Here is a 19,644-nt window from a genome sequence, read left to right on the forward strand (position 1 = left end):
TTGCATTTTGAAGGGACGTAACTGGTGGTGGAGTCCTGCGGTGGACCTCTGCAAAGGGATTGGATAAAGGGGAGTGAGCATTTGAAGCTGGAGTCAAGAATTTCTTCTGAATGCTCTCACTTTCTCACTTACATCATTTACTTGCTGCTTTTGAAGAAGGGAAAAAAGCCCTGGTAAAAATACAAGTCTGTTCATGAACAATTCATAAATAGAGAAGGGAGGTAATATCTTATTATATAAGTGACACCAAATAATTTGTTCCATTGAGATTTTTTTCCAGCAACATGCTTAACTCAGTCGAATTGCATTTCCTGACATTTAATGGCATGGTGAGTAATTTCTGGTATATACATTTAACCAGGAAAAACAGGAAATTCACCTCTATGGAGAAACCTAACAAAAGACCCGTGTGTTGTGACAAAGTTAAAACTGCAGTAGGAACTTTAACATATTCATTTCCTGGTTTCTTGTTATATTAATTATGCATCCTTTGCCCACCATTAATTGAAGCCCAAGGCTTTCACAACAGGTGTGTGAAGTTAGGCTCATGTCCTTGTCAGACAGGCACTCAATTAAATAGTCTGATTTTTCAGAAATGCTGGATATACTTCAGCTCTCCTTTGCTGAAAAGCTGCACTTTCAGAAATCACAGTATAGGTACTGAGTTTAATTTCCCGAATGGCAGATGGTTTTAAACACTGCAACTGGAGGGGGAAAAAAAAAAAGGTTGGTAGAGGTTATTTTGTGAGAAGAGAATGTGCTGCTTTTCTTGGGTTTATTAATGCATCTGTGGTCAATGTGGTACCAGAGCTTTGTGTGTGGCTACCTTTACGTGCTTCAGAGATGGGGGAACCATGGGGGCAACAAGTTAGACAATGAAAAAGTAACTTCTTCCCTTGCCAGTTTTTGTATTTAACTGCTGTCAGGCAGCGATGCAGCGTATGAGGTGTAGCCCCTCCGAAGTGAGATTTGGTTATTGGTTTTGATTTTTATTGTGTACAACATTGTGAAAATATTTATCGTTCACCCAGTCCCTAGGCTTCGTGGCGATGGGCTACATCTGGGCCATCAGGCAGGTTATGACCAAATCCCCATGAAACATCTCCCAGATCGTTTTCTTAGGGTGTTCTCTGCACGTAGTAGCTTTGTGCATTGTAAAATCAGTGGTCCACAACAGCAGGAATGATTTGTGACTTCTGCTGTACAACCTCAAAGGACTTTCCTTTATGTGAAGGGCTGGCGTTACCCGCTGGTGTTGCTGCATACCTACGGCTTCAAAGGTCAGAATGCTACCAGGCAGACAACGAGGAACCTGTACCCAAGAATGCCTCTGTGAAATAGAGAGAAGAGGTCAAAAAACACATCCTCAGCCATCAATAGCTAAAAAAAGGCGCTCTGATTTGCTGATAGCATTCATGAAGCAGACACTGAACAGCCCTTGGCGCTGGCTGCAGCACAGAGTGCTTGGTAAAATACGATGAATTTAGTGCTCTCAGGAAATGGTACAGATACCAAGAGATTTAAGCAAAACAAAAGCTATGCTAAACAAAATTATTAAACTAAGTGGTAGAAGTTCACTTGGAACTCAGCCGTTCCTGTTTCAGGGTGGAAGTGCAAAGATTTTTAAGCACTGAGAGAGTGAAGTCCTCAAGCGGCCTTTCGATACTACTGATACTGTGGCAAGAAAGCAAGGTTGTATTTCCATCACTCTTGATAAATGTTTGAAAGGAATTGTGTAACAGAGGTGGAGTGATCCTGGATTTACTTGGTTGGTTGTTTCTTAAAAATGTGTTCTCAGCACCCCTCAAAGGATGCTGAAATGAAACTTGGGCACCTCCTTCTTGTTGAGATGTCACAGGGTAGGAATATTTAAAGAGTTGCCTTGGTTGAGCTTACCATGAGCCAAAAGATACTTTTTTCTCCCCAAGGTGTAACTCTTGAAGCCATTTCACGTTCCTCTGAAGAATGGTCAAAGACAGTGGTGGGAAATGGCAGGTCACTCCTGGTGATGCTGGGGAACCTCTCAGGTTCTTGGCTGCACGACTCACCTCAGCACTCAAAGGTGGTCAGGCGTGTGGCCAGGTCACGTGGAGAGGAGTTGCTGAGATAATTTTGGCCTTCCTTCTTAGTATGGGATACTGTCAGTGTCCAGTACCTGTGTCCAGGGGCTTTCACTCCCCAGATGTGTTTCTGCAAGAGGCCAGTGAATTGGTGGTTTTGCCCTATAGGTGGTAGGGGCACCGTGTGAATTATGCTTCTTCTAAAATGAGTCTCCTGTGTCTTTGTGGGCAGATACAGGGTTGCTTGGGATTTCGGAAGACTGGATGTGATCATACCTGTTTGGTAAGTCTAAGAATGGGGTGAAGATTTCCATCAAATTACTACAAAAAATTCACTGTTTTTTCTCTTTTTTTAAAAAAAAAAATTCATCTATGCCTGTGTTGTCAAATGAAAGTTAAATTCTGTATATTTTTTAAAGTCAGAGGACTGATGTGCTAGAATCAGTAGAATGGGGTTCAGTAAAATAAAGGTGTGATTAGTAACTATAGAAAAAGCAAGCATTTGATCTGTAGAAAAGGAGTGGATCATGCAGATGGAATTGAAAGCAGTGAGTATTTTTACACAAACTGAAATGATAGACTTGAGTTATCCACACAGTGCTTGATTAAACTAATTAAAAATCCCAGCAGAATCATGATTCTTTATGTTGGTTTGTATTACTGGGAGTATTGCTTGCAGTACAGTCATCCATTTTCCCTGTCTGCAAGAATTACTAATTTTGGAGCAGCGTGACTCTTTTAAAAGGATATATAGCAGAGAAATAGTTAAGAGTGAAAACTAGAGCGACAGGTTTGAAGGTAAGAACTAGAAAAATGATCAAAACCAGGCAAGGTTCAGTGTGGAGAACAGAAGTCAAAGAGGAGACATGCAAATACCTCCTAAATCAGGAATGAGCATGCTAGGGGGCTAGGATTCAGTTGTTCATCTCAGCTAATTAATGGCAAAAGACATTATTCAACTCTTGGTCAGGGATGCTGTGGCTGTAACAAGCCACATTCATGATGCTTTCCATGGTGTTGGCAGAGTTGTCCCCGTTACACTTCTCAGCGAGTTTGGGGCAGGGAAGGAGCAGGCAGGGAAGGGGAGGGAGGCGCAATAGGAGTCAGAGCTGGGGATTTCCAGTAGCAGCGGACAGGGAGATTAGGACATGCCAAATCAGGTTTAAAATACACTTCCCAAATTCAGTTCCAGGTGACTCCTCTGTTAAGATGTGCCTTCTCCTCTAATACATGTAAAATGTCACCTCCTAAAACATGGTGATGAACAGACATTGTTGTCCATAGACCAAGTCTGTGCTGCAAGCAGTCTGAGGCAGGGTTATCATTATATCTTTTGCATTCAGCCTTGTGGACCAAAGCTAAACCTTCTGACTGCAGCACTTCAGCTGGGTTGAGATGCTCTTTCTTTCCTCCTGTTCCTTTGTTCTCCTTCTCTTCTTTGTTTCAATAAAAGCTACTGCAGCATACGCGCATATCAAAAACCTGAAAGTTGTCTGGCACTTCAGATCAAGGAAGGGATTCAAATTCACTGCCTCAGGATATATGTCAAGTCACTGCGCTTATCTTGCTCTTATATTACTGACTTTCTAGTTTTCACTGGGGATAGCTTTCTGGTCTTAGCTTATTGGCGTTCAAGCCACGAGCAGGAGAAGCCAGTGGAGGATAGCACCTCCATGTGCAAATTGGACAGGGTCCCCTCCTTCCCCTGAGCTGCAAGGAGAGGGAGAAAGGAGATGGGGAGCCCTGGGAGGTAAGAGTGAAACTGGCCTAGTGTCTGTCTGGAAGCAGTAGGCTATTATTATTATTACTGTTATTATTATTATTATTATTATTATTATTTGTTCTACATGCTGTTATAAATGAGGGATACTGTAGATTCCTTTAAATGATGGCTGAAACCAACAGCGAGAAGAGTACAGGTCAGAGTGTGAGAGAGTGTGCTGATGCCAATGCTTCCCAAGAGTTGATTTTTCTGCACAAATGTAAGGGCATTATATGATTTCCACCATTTACTCCTGCAGTCTGCAGAATTATATTTTTAGTCTCTTTCTCAGGAATTACTCTGAAAAGTTTTTAGAGCCCCTTTGGAAAATCCAGCAAAACAGAATAATGTAGGAAACATCTAAATCCAGCCCACCTTTGGGAAGAGAAATTAACGTTCTAAAAATCCTGCTACCAACCCATCAAAACATCTTGGCTAACAAAATATTTAATCAGACATACTGCTTGCGGAGGGGATATGTGTGTCTGTGTTTACGTTGTGATTCAGGTCTGGTTGGAAGCAGAGGGCAGGCAGCTGTTTTCGACCTGGTGTGTATTTTTATATGTATATATGTAGGCTGCGGGAGATTCCACCTGTATCTGCCTGTAAGCCTGCAACATTAGCTTTTCTAAGTAGGTTTATTGTTAAGGTATGCGTATATAATTATGTGTATAAATTAATAGGAAGTATTAAAAGAAAAAGAAAACCCCATAAAAATGGTACTGAATTGAGGTTTTGTGAGATGTCATAGTATTTTTCTGTCTGTAAAAGACCAAATTCTGGATTTTGAGGGTAAAATGACACAGCACTATGCCCCAGCCTCCAAAAGTCATTCTGAAAGCAGCCGGTATCACCCCATATGGAGTTGCCAGGGCTAGGTACAGCAGTGCTGGCTTTGGGGTGGAGGCCAGCCTGGCTGCACACTGCTATGCCCATCCGTGACTTAGGGACCCCGTTAGTGTCTCTGCGTGGCCACTCATCCGAGGTGGCTTGAAGGTCTGAGCACAGCACTTCTTTGCAGAGCATCTTCTCTGTAGGTGTGCGCTCCAGCTCTGGAGGAGGCAGCACTGCAGCAGTACCGGCATCAGCTTGGGCTTCAGTGTCCGTGTGAGGTCAGTCCTGGAAGCAAGGAGATGGCTTCTTTACCCCTGAGGCGTGCGGTGCACACTCACTGCAACACCAGCATTTTTTGCATGCCGAGTGAAGATTCAGTAGATGACTTAGTAATTTGGGCTGTGAAATGAACTTTGAGGAAGCACAGCATATCCTGGAAAATAAGCAAAGGGTTAAAAGTCTGGAGTTAGAAGTCAGGAGACTTCTGACCCTGCCACGATCTCTCTGTGAGACCCTGCACAACTCCTGTTACCTTTCTGCCTCTGTTTCTACATTTATAAATTGCTTCCTGCCCTGTGTCATATGAATCAGTTCATGCTTGGGCAGTTTTGAACGTTAAACACTCTTAAAAATGCTAAGTAGTATTATATAATAATGCCTTTTTTCCTGGTGTGGTGAAGCCAGCATCTGCTCTCTGACTAGACATCAGGAAGGAGGGCTCACTCAAATGGACCAAAGTACTTGAGGGCTTGATTGAGAAAAAGATGTGGGGGAAGAAGGAAGGAGAGGCAAGCGGTGGAGAAATACCCATTAATTGACATGTCTTAACATGGTGGAAAGCCAAATCTGACCTTAAGTGAGATAACGAGACTCAGATACAGCAGGCAAACCTAAAAGCAGTTTGTTTCAGAAGTTATGTGAAGCTTTGGTAACAGAAGCGGCAGGAGGAAGTAGATCCCAGCACCATGAGGTTCGTCAACCACTGACCTAACCAGCTGCTCTGACAAAAACGGACAGGACCTACTATGTGGAAGGCGTTCTGTGAAGTAAACGTGCACCTCCCCTAAGGAGTCAGGCATGGTTCCTAGACTTGCCAGGTCCCACCGCAGAAGAACAGCTAAATGCACCAGCAGTCCCCTGGATGTGCAGGCTGGCCCTAAGAGCTGCGTCAGGCTCTAACCTGCTAAGGGTTTGTGCCATGTGCCTTCCCCAGGAGATTCTATCGTGTCAGAGAAAAGGTAAGGTTCTCTTGGGCACGTTTTAGAAGAAAATGCTATCTGTGTTGTTGTAGGAGTAACAAAGATCACTTAAATATAATAAACAAGAAAGGATCTTGAGGCATATTTTCATCCTTTCAGTTTAAAACGGTGGGAACATCTGTTCAGAAATATGTGACCTGGACTGGCAGTGTAAGCTGAGTACATCTAGGACTGTAAACACACACACGTCTTCTGTACATGAAAATGCAACAGTTTAAGATCCTGACTCAAGGTGGAACGGGTTACAACAAGATAGCAACCTAGAGCCAGTAACTGAGAGAGTGGTGAATCACTGCGAAGGTCAAGGGTGAAAGGGTGAACCTGATGCAGTTAAAAAAGGGCAGTGAAGGAAGGTATTTGAAGAGACTGCTTATATTTAGGGTAACAGGCAAAGAAGAAAATGTTTAAATGTTTCCAACTCTTTTTTGCATGGGTGTCAGCCAGGCAAGAGAAGTTGAAGTTGTGGCTGTCAGGAGAGAAACTGCTGAAGGTCTAGACAGATAAAAGGAGAGGAATAAATCTGATTTTACTATTACAGGAAGAATAACAAGAAGATTCGAGGTGCAGGAAACACGCTGATACATTACTGGCCCAGTTTAACTGGAAAACTGCAGGTGAGAAAGGGAGGAGCCGGGAACCTTTTTGGTATTTAAGTGGGGCTTTGCTTTTGGTCTTGCTAAACTTTGGGCTGACAATGAGATGACAAAGATGGGAAAGCACAATAGCTCTGGAGATGAGGAAACGTGCTTGAACGTTTTATGGTTGTTGAAATAGATGAAACTTGAGATTACCTGAAGTAGCCACTGGGTTACTGTGTCTTGCTTCAGGAAATTACCGACAGGAGGAAATAGCCAGGTCTAAGTAAATAGAGCAAATGAGAGCATGAGGGAAAGTATGGGACTTCAGGCCTAAATGTAATGTGTGAGAAGCTATTTTGAAGGAAGAAAGTTTAATTTGACCCTAACCCAAACCATCTGTGCCTGTCTTTACTTTCACTACTGTTATCTCTGATCAGAGCGTACTATCACAACATTAAATTTTGGGATCCGAATCAAAAGTTCAATTAACGCTGACTTCACATTCTGTGTAATCACTGAAATTCCAGGTTTTTATCTTCACCTGTGTATACATTCTCCCTTCCCCCTCTGCAGACCCAAGCCGTGTGTGCATACCTGGCGGATTTCCATCCACAGGATTCAAATAAATTTTGGCTTGTATTGCTTTCCTTGCTGTTACTAGACACTGGTTAGGCAGAGTTTCTAAAAGGTCAGCCCTTGATGCTCTCCAGCTTCGAGAAAGAGAAGGAAATAACGCATCTTCAGCCCGGACTCAGCTGTGACAGGGGTGGCCTGAGCTGGGCAGAGTGACCCTGCTTGCATGCTGTAGTAACAAATCTGTTGCTGGAGCAATGAGCAAGAAGCTGTCTTTCCTTGTGCAGGAGACATTTTCCAGTCACAAACTTGTCACAGGCTAGCGTGGGTACCCTTTGTAGATATCACCAGCTGGTTAAAAGCTTGGAGATCTGGTGGGACATCTGGTGCTCCCCTAGACCTGATGGGACTGCAAAGAGGTACTAGTTCTAGCTCTGATTCTGTACGGCATATCTGGATAGCACAAAGAGCTTCTCTGGGCATTTTTCTGTGCTCTTTGGACTAGGAGACCAGAGTCTCAAAGCCTCTGAACACCCCTGCCACCACCTTCAGGGGTCTTCTGATATTGTGGGCATACAGAACTCCTTGCCTAATGGTGCCGTGGTAAATGAGAAAGACATTCAGTGCAAGACTGCTGACAGAGTCAGATAGGCTCTCAACCACAACCATTATGCTCATCTTGTATTGAAGTGCTACAGGCCTTGGGAAGTTCCTGGTTCAGAAAAGCTCCTGGTGCCATCTTCCTCCTGGGTAAGTCTGAAGTTTGTGAAGCCAGATGGAGCCACCTTGCTCTTCTATCTCCTGCTTGTTACATTGCCTTGGAAATACTGTAAGCAACAACCCATGCTGAAGTAACCTATGCCAAGCACTGCTTTCACAAGTGTTGACCTCCTCTGTAGTCATACTGGCATATCCTCCATCAAAAACCATTTTTCAGAGGATTGGGAAGCATAATCATTCAAAGTTGATAGCTAGAGTGCTGTCTCAATGGGTTCTCAGTTGCAGTCCTTCACCAGAGTGTCAAGCGGCTTTTCTGGGCAGATTTGTTCTCTGGCAGATAATTTAATAGGTTCATGTTTCTGCACTGTTTGGACATGTGTTCAGTAGAACATGAGGCAGATTTGCCAGTTTAACACAGCCACAGCTTGCCGTGTCACACCACCTTTTGAGAGCACGTCAGCAGGGTCATGCAGATAGAGCAGTGAAGGGGACCTCAGGTTGCTTTATATTCCCAGCTCTTGCGACTGACCCTGTTGCATGACTCTATAAAATCACTTTAGTTTCCGCTGCCGCTCTGTCCATTTGTCTTCCTCACCCATGGTGCCTGTCAGGCTTTATGCATTTGTAAAGCATCCTGCATTGCGACTGGTCTTAGTACCTTGGCCAGGACCTCTAAGTCCCTGTGACAAATAATAGTCCTCTCTGTCACCAGTCTTCGTAATTGGTAACAGGCTGAGCACATGTGAGAGAAAAAGGCTGCGCAACTTGATGCATGGCCTCTTCCTTCCCTTGCACCCCAAAACCTTCATGGTCCTGCATGTGGGGTTGTGTGTCTGGCTAATACTAAAGGTCCTGCAAGTGGGGTTGCTAATACTAAATGACGACTGTAGGATGTTAGTAAATATACTGTTTGCTTAAAGGCAGCTTAGAGGAAGGAGATAGAGAAGCCTGTAAAGCAATTTTGAAGTGGAAGAAAGCAAATGTAGGTGCAGCCCGGAAGCCATCCTCTCTTGCCTATGCCATCTTCCTCTGTCAAACATCTGCTCCGAAGGCATCAGGCCCCCTCTACTTTTCATGGGCTTTTTCTGCCCCCATGCCCTTGTGACAGCCAATTTAAAGCCTGTCCCCTGAAATTTGGCAGAAGGAGCAGAGCTGTAACTCTAAAGTGGCTAGCTCTTGCTTACTGCATCTTTGCTGCTGAAGGGCAGGGAATGTTCTTAAATTGTGGTGTGTTTTCCTATCTTATTTTGAAAGAGGTAAAACACTCTCTTACTGTGATTTGCTTTGATGAAGAGTTTTGTTTCATCCTACTCACTTCTGTGAGCTTGCTTTCTTCAGCCAAAATGCAACACACTTGGTTTTGATAAGGTTGAGCAACATGTTTGCAAAAAGCTTCTGCAGATAGAGAGGTCTCCCTGCAGCACCTTCTGGATTAAGGTATCATCATCTGCTTGTTTGTCTTCCTTTACTTTATAAGAGTGAAGGATTTTAATGTTTATGAAAGATGTTTGTTTATTTAACTTCCAAGAAATGAGCAGAGAGATGAACCAAGCACGGTCCTCGAAGAGGCCCTTGAGCAAGAATGAAAGCCCAGCCTCACAGAAGGGGCAGCAGTTTGAGATTAAAAGCTCCCACTGGGCATCACTTGTACTGTTCTCCAGCTGAACTGAGAACAGTAGCTTCAGAGTGCAAACTTCTAACACAGAGAGCGTAGTATAGCTTGCCCATTTGTTCATGCCTAATCTTTTTCCTAGTTCCCTGCTCCTGGTTTCTGATCACTTCCTGTGGGTTGGGTTTATCTGGGTACCTTTTTGTGCATCTTTCAGCCTTTCAGAACAGGGTGCAGCACCGGGAAGGTTTAGGTGCTGAAACAGCCCAGCCACTACAGTAGTTGAATGCTCTGAGATCGCGAAAGATTTTTAGAACTGTTTGCTTCATTCAAAGTCCAAGGAAATCAATTGGAAGATTTAACTGATGTTTGTTCAGGCACTCTGACAACAACCGTTTTTCCCCCCATCGTTTCCCCTTCTGTCAGTTCTGTCTGGAACATGGGGCTCTGTCCCCACGTAACACCAACTGCAATAAATAAGTGGAGAAACTATTCACACTTCACACGTGAGAATGTGCCCTCATTTTACAGCCCATCTATCAAACATACACATACTCCAGCTCGAGTATGAATGCAGACCAGGAGGATTTATGATCCCAACTCACTGAACACAGTTTTAATAAGTGCTACTACAAATATTGCAATAATATAATACATCTTAATGTGTTGGAATGCAGTCCTTGGGGGTCTGTGGGCACTTAAAAAACCCAGCCCAAATAACTAAAGCCAATGCTTTAATAAAGCAGCTAGAAAGCCTTGGACTGAGAGCATCTAACAGCACTTGAACTCAGAATTCAGACAGAAATGGTTTGTTGATTTAGGGTTCTAGAGAAGCTGTTCACAGGTGGACAAATGTGTATGGAGGCAGAAGCTGTTCCAGCCACGCACAAGGTAAAGGGATACAGAAGTTTTGGCAGAAATGATGTGGTTCCCCTTTATCATTTGCCATTTTCAAGTGTAAAGTTCTGTTGAATGAAGCAGTTACAAGTAGATGGAGAGCACATCTATAAGAGATGCAGTTATGTTTTATTGATTTTTGTCTTAGTGAATAGATGAAACAGAGAACATGAACAAAGTGTTTAGCAAAGACGATTCTTAAGTGTTGTGCAGGAAGAGCTCCTAGAGCCTCGTAAGCTGCTGCAGTCCCCACAGCTGAGCACCACTCGCTAACCAGTGTCCTGAAGGGAGGCTTGGAAAGCTGCTGGCCGTGTCAGGTCTTCATCTGGTGGTAGCATTGCCTTATTTACGTGGCACTGAGAAGAAGCTTGGCTTATTAGTCTACGAGGCTGTGGTGCTTCTAAACCCAAGGTATTATAGCTGAGAAGTGCATCCATGCATCACACAGATGAACAGTTCGGATAGAAAGCACCCTCTTGGGAATCGCTGCTCTGTCGTATGGCAAAGGCATGCCTGCTCTGTGGCACCAGCTAAATACAAGACTCAGAGGCTCAAGACTCTGGGTCTCCAGTTCATCTTCATCAGTAAAAGGAAGATGAAAACAGGTTTCTAGGGTCCTCAGGGCTGAGTGGGGACACCTCTGAGCAAGTCAGGAAGTAGACGTTTTGACTTGTGGTATTAAAGCATTTGTGCTTGTCTCAAATTGGTACTGAAAGATCTTAGAAGCAGTAGAACAAAAACTATGAAATACCAGACTGAAAACGTTTTAGAGAGGTTGCTGAGACGTTTTATTTTGGTAACCAAAACATTGCACTAGATACTGATTAATATTTCCAAAAATATAAGTAATAAGGAAATGGAACTGAAACAGTTAATGAAAGAACTGAAATCGTATATTGCATTTGGATTTAAATTGGTATTTCAAATTTTGAATTGCTTCAAATTTCCTCTGTCCCCACCCCCACCAAAACTTACATTTCTGTTAGTGAGAAAGAAGTTTCCAGTGGAAAACTGATGAACTGCGGTTGCATCCCTTAAATTTAGGCTCTTGAGTGATGGGATTGTAAACTGTCCCATCATGGCTTTCCCTCCGAGCTCCCCCACACCTTAGGAAAGATGTTCTGTCAAAAAGGAGGAGGTGGTAAAATGTCATTCCTGTTGGGAAGACTGTTAAAACTCTAAGACACTTTTACAGGACTTTGAAGAGATTCAGTTAATATTATTTTGTCCCATACTTGAAAGCATGAATACACAGAAGTTGGTCAAACAGACGGTAACCTCTGTTCATGTGTCAGGGAACACCAGAGGGCTATAAAGTTGCACAGTGTGGAAAATTCAATTCTAGCAGAAATTACATGGGTATAGTCGGCAACACCAGTGAGATTGGACACTCACCAAAATATTAGAAAAACAAGTGACCGCAAACCACAGAGAATTCTCAGACCCACAGCACACCAAAAACGCTGTGAAGCAGAATTTATTAAAGCCATACGCTTTTGGATATGAATAAAGTGCACAACTATTTTGAAGGCCTTTTAGTACATTTAGCTTTTTATAGGAAATCAGGCCAAACAAGCCTACATTGGGCTTGCCTGAACACATCCTGACGACGTAGGTTTACATCTCCCTGCAGTGTCACTGGGTGTTTTAGCAAAGACACCAACTGAATGGAGCAGAGAAGCTCCACAGAAGTCAGTAAGGTCTGGAGAAGTGGGAGAGGTGCTAAGGTAAGAAAGGATGCTCTGGTGTTACACATACTCACGTTTACTTGTTGCAAGCTAGGCTCTGTGACTAGTCATGTGTTTTTCCTGGTGTTGAGGGGCATTCGTGTGCACCAACTGCTCAGCAGCAGGAAAGGTCTCCTGCACTGCTGCCCTCGCTGCCAAGCATCAGCGTCCTGTCCAGAGTGAATTGTTTGAGAGGAGCAACTCTCTGCTCTGGCCTCTGCTCCTCACTGCTCTCTCCTGATGAGACCCAGGCTCATTTCATTTTCCTTTCACTCGTCGTACGCCCACTTGCCTCAGCACTCTGCCAGCGGTACGTGATGTGCTGCACCGTGGCTGCTGGTTGCAGCGGGGCTCCGAGCCGTGCTGTTGTCCTGGCTTTGTGTGTAGGATCTCAGCCTCTCGCTCGCTCTCCCCCCAGCGTGTTTTCAGATGCTGTGGTCTGAAGTAGCAGCCGTGGCTTCCAGATTTGGAGCGAGGAGATTGGAATCATGTGTGTGTGCCTGGCTGGGAGAAAAGGCTGTGCTTTGTATGCCACTGAGCACAGCCCTCCCTGGCTCCTGGCGAACAGGCAGCAAGAAGCGCAGACTCCCTTCCATTGGAAAAGTGCCTCACTGCAAATGAGCAATGGCTAAAGATGTCCGCACTTAACGAAGTACCTCAACGTGCATATTCCAACCAGGGCTATTTGGAGTATCGGAGTAATGCCAGATATGGTCCAGCTCATCCCCAAAGCGATGTGCCTGTTCCTAAGAGAAAGGATCAGGGTTGCGGTATTGCAAAGCTTCCCTGTCCTTCCGTATGAACGTGCTGCACCGGGTGTCAGGGGAAAGGGAGGACATTTTAAAAAGGCATTGTTGGAGGCACTTTTTAAAGAGGCCTCAAACCTGTCTATGCAGTCAGGGTGGGATGATGGAGAGCTGTGTGGGTAGTGCAGTGCTGCATAGCCTTGCCTTTATTAACTTGTTAACCACTGTAAAATCCAGCTCAGCATGGTGGGTGTGACAAAAGGCACAGGAATCACACATTCTGTGGCTTGTGTTGTGGGTCATCTCAGCTCAATGATCATAACGTGCTTTCCTGGTCTATAATTTCTAATTCTGCAACTGCTACATCTTGTGGCCACAGAGTTTTGCTAAGGCTTCTCGATAATAAGTTATGGGCTGTCCCAGGGCCTTGCTCATAATGTTGCTACCTCATAGCCTGATAGCCATTGCCATGGTTGTGTCGGTGTTTCAGTCAAGAATCCACTTGTTTAGAGTTTTATAAAACTGGAAGAAAAATTCACTGAGGTTAAAGGTGGCAAACGAAACTTGGGGAATTTAATTTTTATGTCTTCTTATGCTTGAGGTATGCTTAATGCTTATTAGAATCATCTGCAGCCTATTTAAGCGAGGGTTTCTCTGCTTATCCCAGTTTTTTATTCTGGGTGGTGTCTGCAGAAGGAGGATGATTAAGTAGTAGAAACTGGGAAAGCAGTATCTTGGTTTGGGTGTGCTGAAAAAGATTTTCCAAGTACAGGCACTGGGCCAAGTGATATTGCATGAGTTTTGATTTCAGTGCTCTGTGTCTGCCTAGGATAAGTGAAAGGCATGTCTTAAGCACTTCTAAATAAATAAATGTCATTTAGGTATGCTGTTGCCACCCTCAAAAAACTTTCCAGTGCTTCACTTTGCAATTAGATGTTATCTAAACTTCCCTGCACTTAATATAGAGAATACTTAAGCAACCTGTGAATAATGAAGTATCGTTATTTGCCTCAGGCAATTGAAAAAAAAAAGTTAGAGGTGGCTGTTGTAGTACAACGGCTGCTATATCTTAATGAAATAAATTGTCATTATTACAAGCCTTTGCTGAGGTCAGGGAGCAGATACTTCCACTCCTGAGCATACAAGATCAGGAGTTTCAAAAATGAATCATAAGATTGATTTTAAAATAGTGGCATTTAAAAAAGAATGTATTTTCTTTGTGTTGGATACTGTGTTTGGAGCCCTTAGATACCACGTTTTCAGGACTTTTCTGCATTTACCAGGACTAGAAACTTCTTTTGAAATTAAAACTGAGATCCTCATGTAACAAAATAACCTCGGGAGTCACGGCTTTCTGGAGAACCTCATGCATCTCAGTAGTCTCTCAGTGATCTGCAGCAGCGGTCAGAAGCACTCAGGACCTCAAAATCCTTTCAGTCCGTGAAAAGCCTGTCAGTGGCTCCATGCAGTAAGTAAATCCATCAGCCTCGTCTGTGGAGAGATGGCATGACACGAGGGTGCCTACAAGTGATCAAACAGCTTTGTCCTCTCTGCTGCTGCCCTGTGGGTGAGGGATGGTTCAGCGAGGTGTGGAGGTGTGTTAGCAGCAACACGAGGTACCCAGCACAGGCACAGCAGATATATGGCATCAGGCATACTCTGTGTTTTCTGTGAAGGGATGAAGAAGAGACTGGGCTTGGAGGGAGGCAGCAAGCACTCCCCCTGTCAGTGCAGATGGAGCTTTTGGAGCTCAACAAATAGTTGCTTAGCTCCAGTAGTTTAGTCTGGACTGTGTTCTTCACTGCATGTTCTGGTTAGTTAAACCACATTGGAAACAAGTTTTTTCCCTCAGCATGGCAATGGAGAGTGGAAACCACTGATTTATTATCCCATCTCCTCATCCCTACAAGATGGCTTGATTATAAGAAGCCATAACAATTAGTCTTCCTAAATCCCCATAGCCCGTACAAGTATCAGTGTTCCTACAGGCTACCATCTAACTTGACAACATGTTTGCTCAAGTGAAATAGACCTAATTTCATATTTGTGAAATGGAAGAGGTTACATATTGTAAAAAGAAATGAACGTGGCAATGACAAACAGGTTCATGAGTACATTTATTTCCTGAACTGGTAGGTGTCTGCCAACGGCTGTTGTACTTAATCATTCCTCTTTTGATTCTGACCTCATCTGATGGTGGGAGTTGTTCCATCAGTATCTCATATACCTGCTTCTCTGAGTGTCTGGGCATGCTTCTTGTCGTCGTGAGTGTCACCAGATGATACCTGACTGATCTTTTTGAGAGTGTGGCTGCATGGCAGATGCCCAACCGAAGTTACCTTGAAAGCTGTTGATAAAAAGGGAATGCGTGCTGCTCCTACTGATTTGGTAAGGAGGTTGTCCTCCATAGGGAGGACAGAGTGAACATTTGGGCTGGTGCCCAAAAAAATAAAAAGACAGGCAAGGCTTTCCTTGGAAAGCAGGGTATGGCTTATTAGAAGCGTAGGCTTTCCTTCAGTTCCTCTAGTTTGGCTAACCTTTTAGGGCTCCCTATCAAAAAGCCAAAGATATGTTGAGGCAAGTTTCATGGGGAATATATCAACAAAATGTTGAGCTTTCAGAACACTGAAAAATAAATTGAGGGCTTGTAAATTACACAGAATGAATTATAGTATACTGGAAATGTCAGGAAACCACATTGCTTTCATTATGTTTTTGTTACAGGATCCTCAAGTTTTCCCAATCAACAGCTAACCTTCAGAACCATTTTATTACCTACATATAAATTCTGGATTGCTTCTATGCAATTCCAATCTGGAAACTACTTACGATATCTAGGCGAAAAACTGTTGAAAAATTTGAAGTTTTATGAAGAGTGAATACTCAGTACTTCTCTCTCCACCCTGGCCCATGTACTTTTGTATTTGGGATTTCTGTCTCAACATGGTTGAGGTGGAACTGCTGTCAGTTTGTACTATGGTAGAGCCATGATAGCCTGGTTACAAGAACAAGTTAGGGCACCATCAGATTTTTGGAACCTACAGCCCAAGCCCAGCCTATGGGGCTCCCTCAAGGGTAAGGTCAGAAAGACTTGAGAAAAAGGTTTGTTTTGAGCTCAATCTTCTGACACCTACGCAGCCTGAGATACTCAAAACCACACAGTTTAGGGGTATCTCATACTCTGCTTGTGCTCAAACACTTGACAACGTGAAAGTTGCCAGGAGAGAGCTCCAGCACTGATGTTTATGGTCCCAAGTCCAAGCATTTGGGTAGGGCTATGGAGAACTCTCCTGGGGAAGTTGCATCAAGGTGATGGATTGAGACGTAGAGATTAGGCAAAACAGGATGCTTGAAATCTAGCCTAGTAAAGGCCAGACAGGATTTGAACTTTAAACAAATGGTTCTCGTTTTCTCTCAGTAACTTAAATTTACACATAATCTGGACAGAGTCAGAAATATCTTCCTGAAATATTCTTCCTTTTGGCAGGGTGCTGTCTTCTGAACCTTGTTTTCTTCTTTACATCTTCAGAAACATGATCTGGGAGGGAAGACTTGTAACCGAAGTTCTCCACTGCTGGTATTAATAACAAAAAGCCCGACGCGTAGCCTCTCCAACTTCCATCCGCCTCTGACAGGATCAGGCCCTAACACGGCTTAGAGACAGATGTTCTAGGAAGTCTCAAGTTGCTTAATATTATTTGTTCACACATCCCAGCTGATGCTAAATCTTGTTAGAGAGGTGTTAAATGTCTGAAGACGACAGAGGCACTATCCATTCCCAGAATGAGTCACCAGGATGGGAGAGCTGAGTCCAACTATTACCACCCGCCAGGGCTTCTGAGACTTCCCCCCATGACTCCCCCTTTCTTCATTTTAATGGAGATATTAATTCCATTCCCATGAATTGGAACTTGGATACAATCCTTGATTTTATTATGACATATTAATAGCAAAATTGGAAAGGCACGGGATTAAAAACAAAATCTGGTGCATAGTCATAAATGTATAGAACAAAACTCTTAATTTTTCTGAAAGGGAGAGAGAGAGTTTATTTGCTAATTTAAAAAAAAAAAAAGTCTCTGAAAAGGATATGACAACTCCTTGCACACAAAGAAGCGGTTCTGCGTGGAGAGCTTAAGACACTTTCCGAACTGCATGTACCTTCCCTGAGGAAAGGGTACCGAATTTGTTTATTCTCCTCACTTTGCAGATGGGGAGGCAGAAGCACAGAGGTGAAGAAACTTGTCCATTGTCAGCTGCGGCCAGGCATAAGGCCAAGCAGTCCTGATTTCGAGGCTCTGCTTTAACCCAGCAAATAGACTCTGGTTCTTCCTCCCTCCCTCTCTCCCTCGGCAGTGTCCGTAGCGGTTCTGCCACCTCACCTCCATGCAACCTCCTTCTTGGGTCTACAGATGTGGCCAAAAGTCCCTGTGGTGCTGTGCATGAGGAGCAGTACACTGTATGGCTTCCTGGTGCAGAAACTAACAGGGAAATGCCGTTCTCCCCTGCCTCAGCCGTGCACACACATGGTGCACAGCCCCACTGAAACCCATTTAATGTGTTTACTATGCATCATCCATGACTTATAGGTTGGATGCAGGAAAAGAAAAACAAAACATCACTGTAAAACAAACTATGATTTCAGAGAGTTGCTGAAAACGAAAAGCAGGAACAGGCACCAGGGATCTTTCAACAAATGTAATTTAAAGAGCTCACTTTCAGCTTTCTGGGCACTTTGACAAGCATTTAGTGGGATTCAAGCAACTACTGAGTAGTAACGGGCAGCTGTCTGTGCAGCAGGGCCGTGTTGGGGCGGGAGGGAGCAGGGCTGAGCCATGGGGCCTGTGGGGACCCCGGGCCGCAGCGCATATGTCTGGCCGCCTGCTGTGGCTTTCATGAGCTGGGGAAGTGAATGCCCCCCTCAGTGACGGGTCTGATAGCAAAGCTGCCCTCGGTGAGCCAACAGCACGCAGCTTCTAAGGCCAGGGAGGACACTGAGGGGTGGGCTGATGGTCCAGGCAGCTAAGTGCTGGAGAAAGTGGAGTCAGGGAGGCAGAGGCTGGCTGACAGGACTTGGCAAGGGCTGAGGTTTGCCCAGAGCTGTGAGATTGTCGGCTGCTCCTTCCTTCCAGGAAGGCTGCTCTTTTCTCCCTGAAAACTGTCAGTGAAGGTGAAAACTGTCCGACCCACATCCTTACGTGCCATTTCTGCAGAGCCAGTGGTTATGCTGGGCCAGCCTTCCTTCTCTGTTTGAGCCCTCCCAGCATCAACAGGGGAGATCTTTCCTTTTGTAGGCTCTGCGTGGCCTGTGTTCCCACTTACCTCAATAAATAGCCCTTCAAATCCAGCATTGAATACAAATACAGTTAGCTCTGATGGGCCAAAGCAGGGTCATCTATAGAAGGTTAACCAGAATTATGTCTGGCTTTTAGTATCTTGGAGGATGGAGACTCCACAGCTTCTCTGTGCAGCCTGTTCCAGTGCTCAGTCGCCCTCCCTTTTTCAGGTGCTGCCAGGTACATCTGTTTTTTCCACAGTGTGAGCTGTGTGAATGTTGTAGGTTTTCTTGGGACTGAGTACTTTGGTGGCACAGGGACCGTCCCTCTTTATGTCTTGATAGCTGATATCCCCCTCACCCTCATCTCTGCTCCGCCAAATCCGTGTTGTGCATTTTTGGCCCACCTGGGGTAGAATGGACAGCACTAAATATTGTTACAGTATAATTATACACTTATACAAGATATGTGATTGTGATATGCACATGGGATATATATGATTTTTTATGTATTTTTTTCTTCCTATAGAGATTTGACATGGCACATTCAGACAGCAGTGGCTTTTGACTGGCTATACTTAGTTCTCCCACCTGCTTTTAATGTTTGTGTCATAAACAAGCCTGAAGTTTTTGCCAAAGATTATTTACGTCTCCTAATGGTTCCGAATTTTCTTAGGTGAAAACTGTTCTCCTTCATTATCTGAGTAGTAGGAGAACCAGATGGTTTTGGGTGATAATCAAGATCCTGAGCAAGTAAACTTTGTCAACAAAGAGATCAAATGGTTTATGCCACTGGCTGAACGAGGCCATTTCCTAGTAAACTGACGCTCGCCTTCCTCTTTCTGTTGTGCTTAGAAGTGGGCTTGGTGGTGTAAATCTCACTGCAGAGCCCAGCCACCCCATGCTTGGCTCCACCTTGCCCCTCCGGCCGCTGGTACGGAGCAGCTTCCCATGCCTGCCTCTCCAAGGCAGGAAGCACCCCCCCACACCGATCCACTCCCTGAGTTATTTCCCGAGATAGGGATCCTTCCCACCATTTGGGAGGAGCTACGGCTTTTAGGAATGGGCCGGGAGTGCCAAAAACCGCCCACTCAGCCAGCCGGCAGGAGAGCTCGGCCGCATCGCCTCCAAGCGCCGTTGGGGTGGGCAGGCGGGAGGGTTTAGCCTTTTGTGCCAGCACTGCGATCGGATGAGGAGACACGGCCTCCTGAGGTATCGGCCAGCTGAGGTCAGTGCCTTGCAAATAAAGCGGAAAAAAAAAAAAGATTTCTGTGAGCCAAACCCAAGCTTGGCTCAGTCTGAATTTGACTCCATCTCTGCGTGGGACACAGCCTCGCCAGGCCAAGTGGTGTAACAGTGGGATGGTGCTAAGAGGTAGTCCTTGCCTTGCTGTGTTGCCTTTGCATTTCTCTGGTTGTACCCTGGCATCACCCCCTGGGTCCAAGGGAATCCTCATTCAGAAGCTGCAACACGGACAGGTAGAGTGGGCGTAGGTTAAATGATGTTTGGCAGCTTTTTTCCTGACGTGGCTTGTAAAGCAGCTTGCCACTACTGCTGCTTTTGTACTGCTTTCTACCAGGCAAAGGCCTGTCCACTTTGCATTT

The 19,644-nt window shown here is 44.6% G+C and overlaps 1 long non-coding RNA gene across 2 annotated transcripts in view; it reads left to right on the plus strand.

Moving 5' to 3' along the window:
• LOC106042890 (uncharacterized) overlaps window positions 1-19,644 on the plus strand; it is a 142,951-nt gene that overhangs the window by 47,453 nt on the left and 75,854 nt on the right. Inside the window, exons 4-5 of one of the 2 annotated variants that reach the window (XR_010829327.1) lie at window positions 6,454-6,529; window positions 14,049-15,480. The exons of the other annotated variant lie outside the window; for it this stretch is intronic. This is a non-coding gene — a long non-coding RNA (uncharacterized lncRNA). Of the gene's footprint in view, window positions 1-6,453; window positions 6,530-14,048; window positions 15,481-19,644 lie in introns of those variants that run through there. 2 annotated transcript variants of the gene reach the window in all.

This window comes from Anser cygnoides, chromosome 2, assembly GCF_040182565.1.
Source record: "Anser cygnoides isolate HZ-2024a breed goose chromosome 2, Taihu_goose_T2T_genome, whole genome shotgun sequence".
Classification (NCBI taxonomy): domain Eukaryota; kingdom Metazoa; phylum Chordata; class Aves; order Anseriformes; family Anatidae; genus Anser; species Anser cygnoides.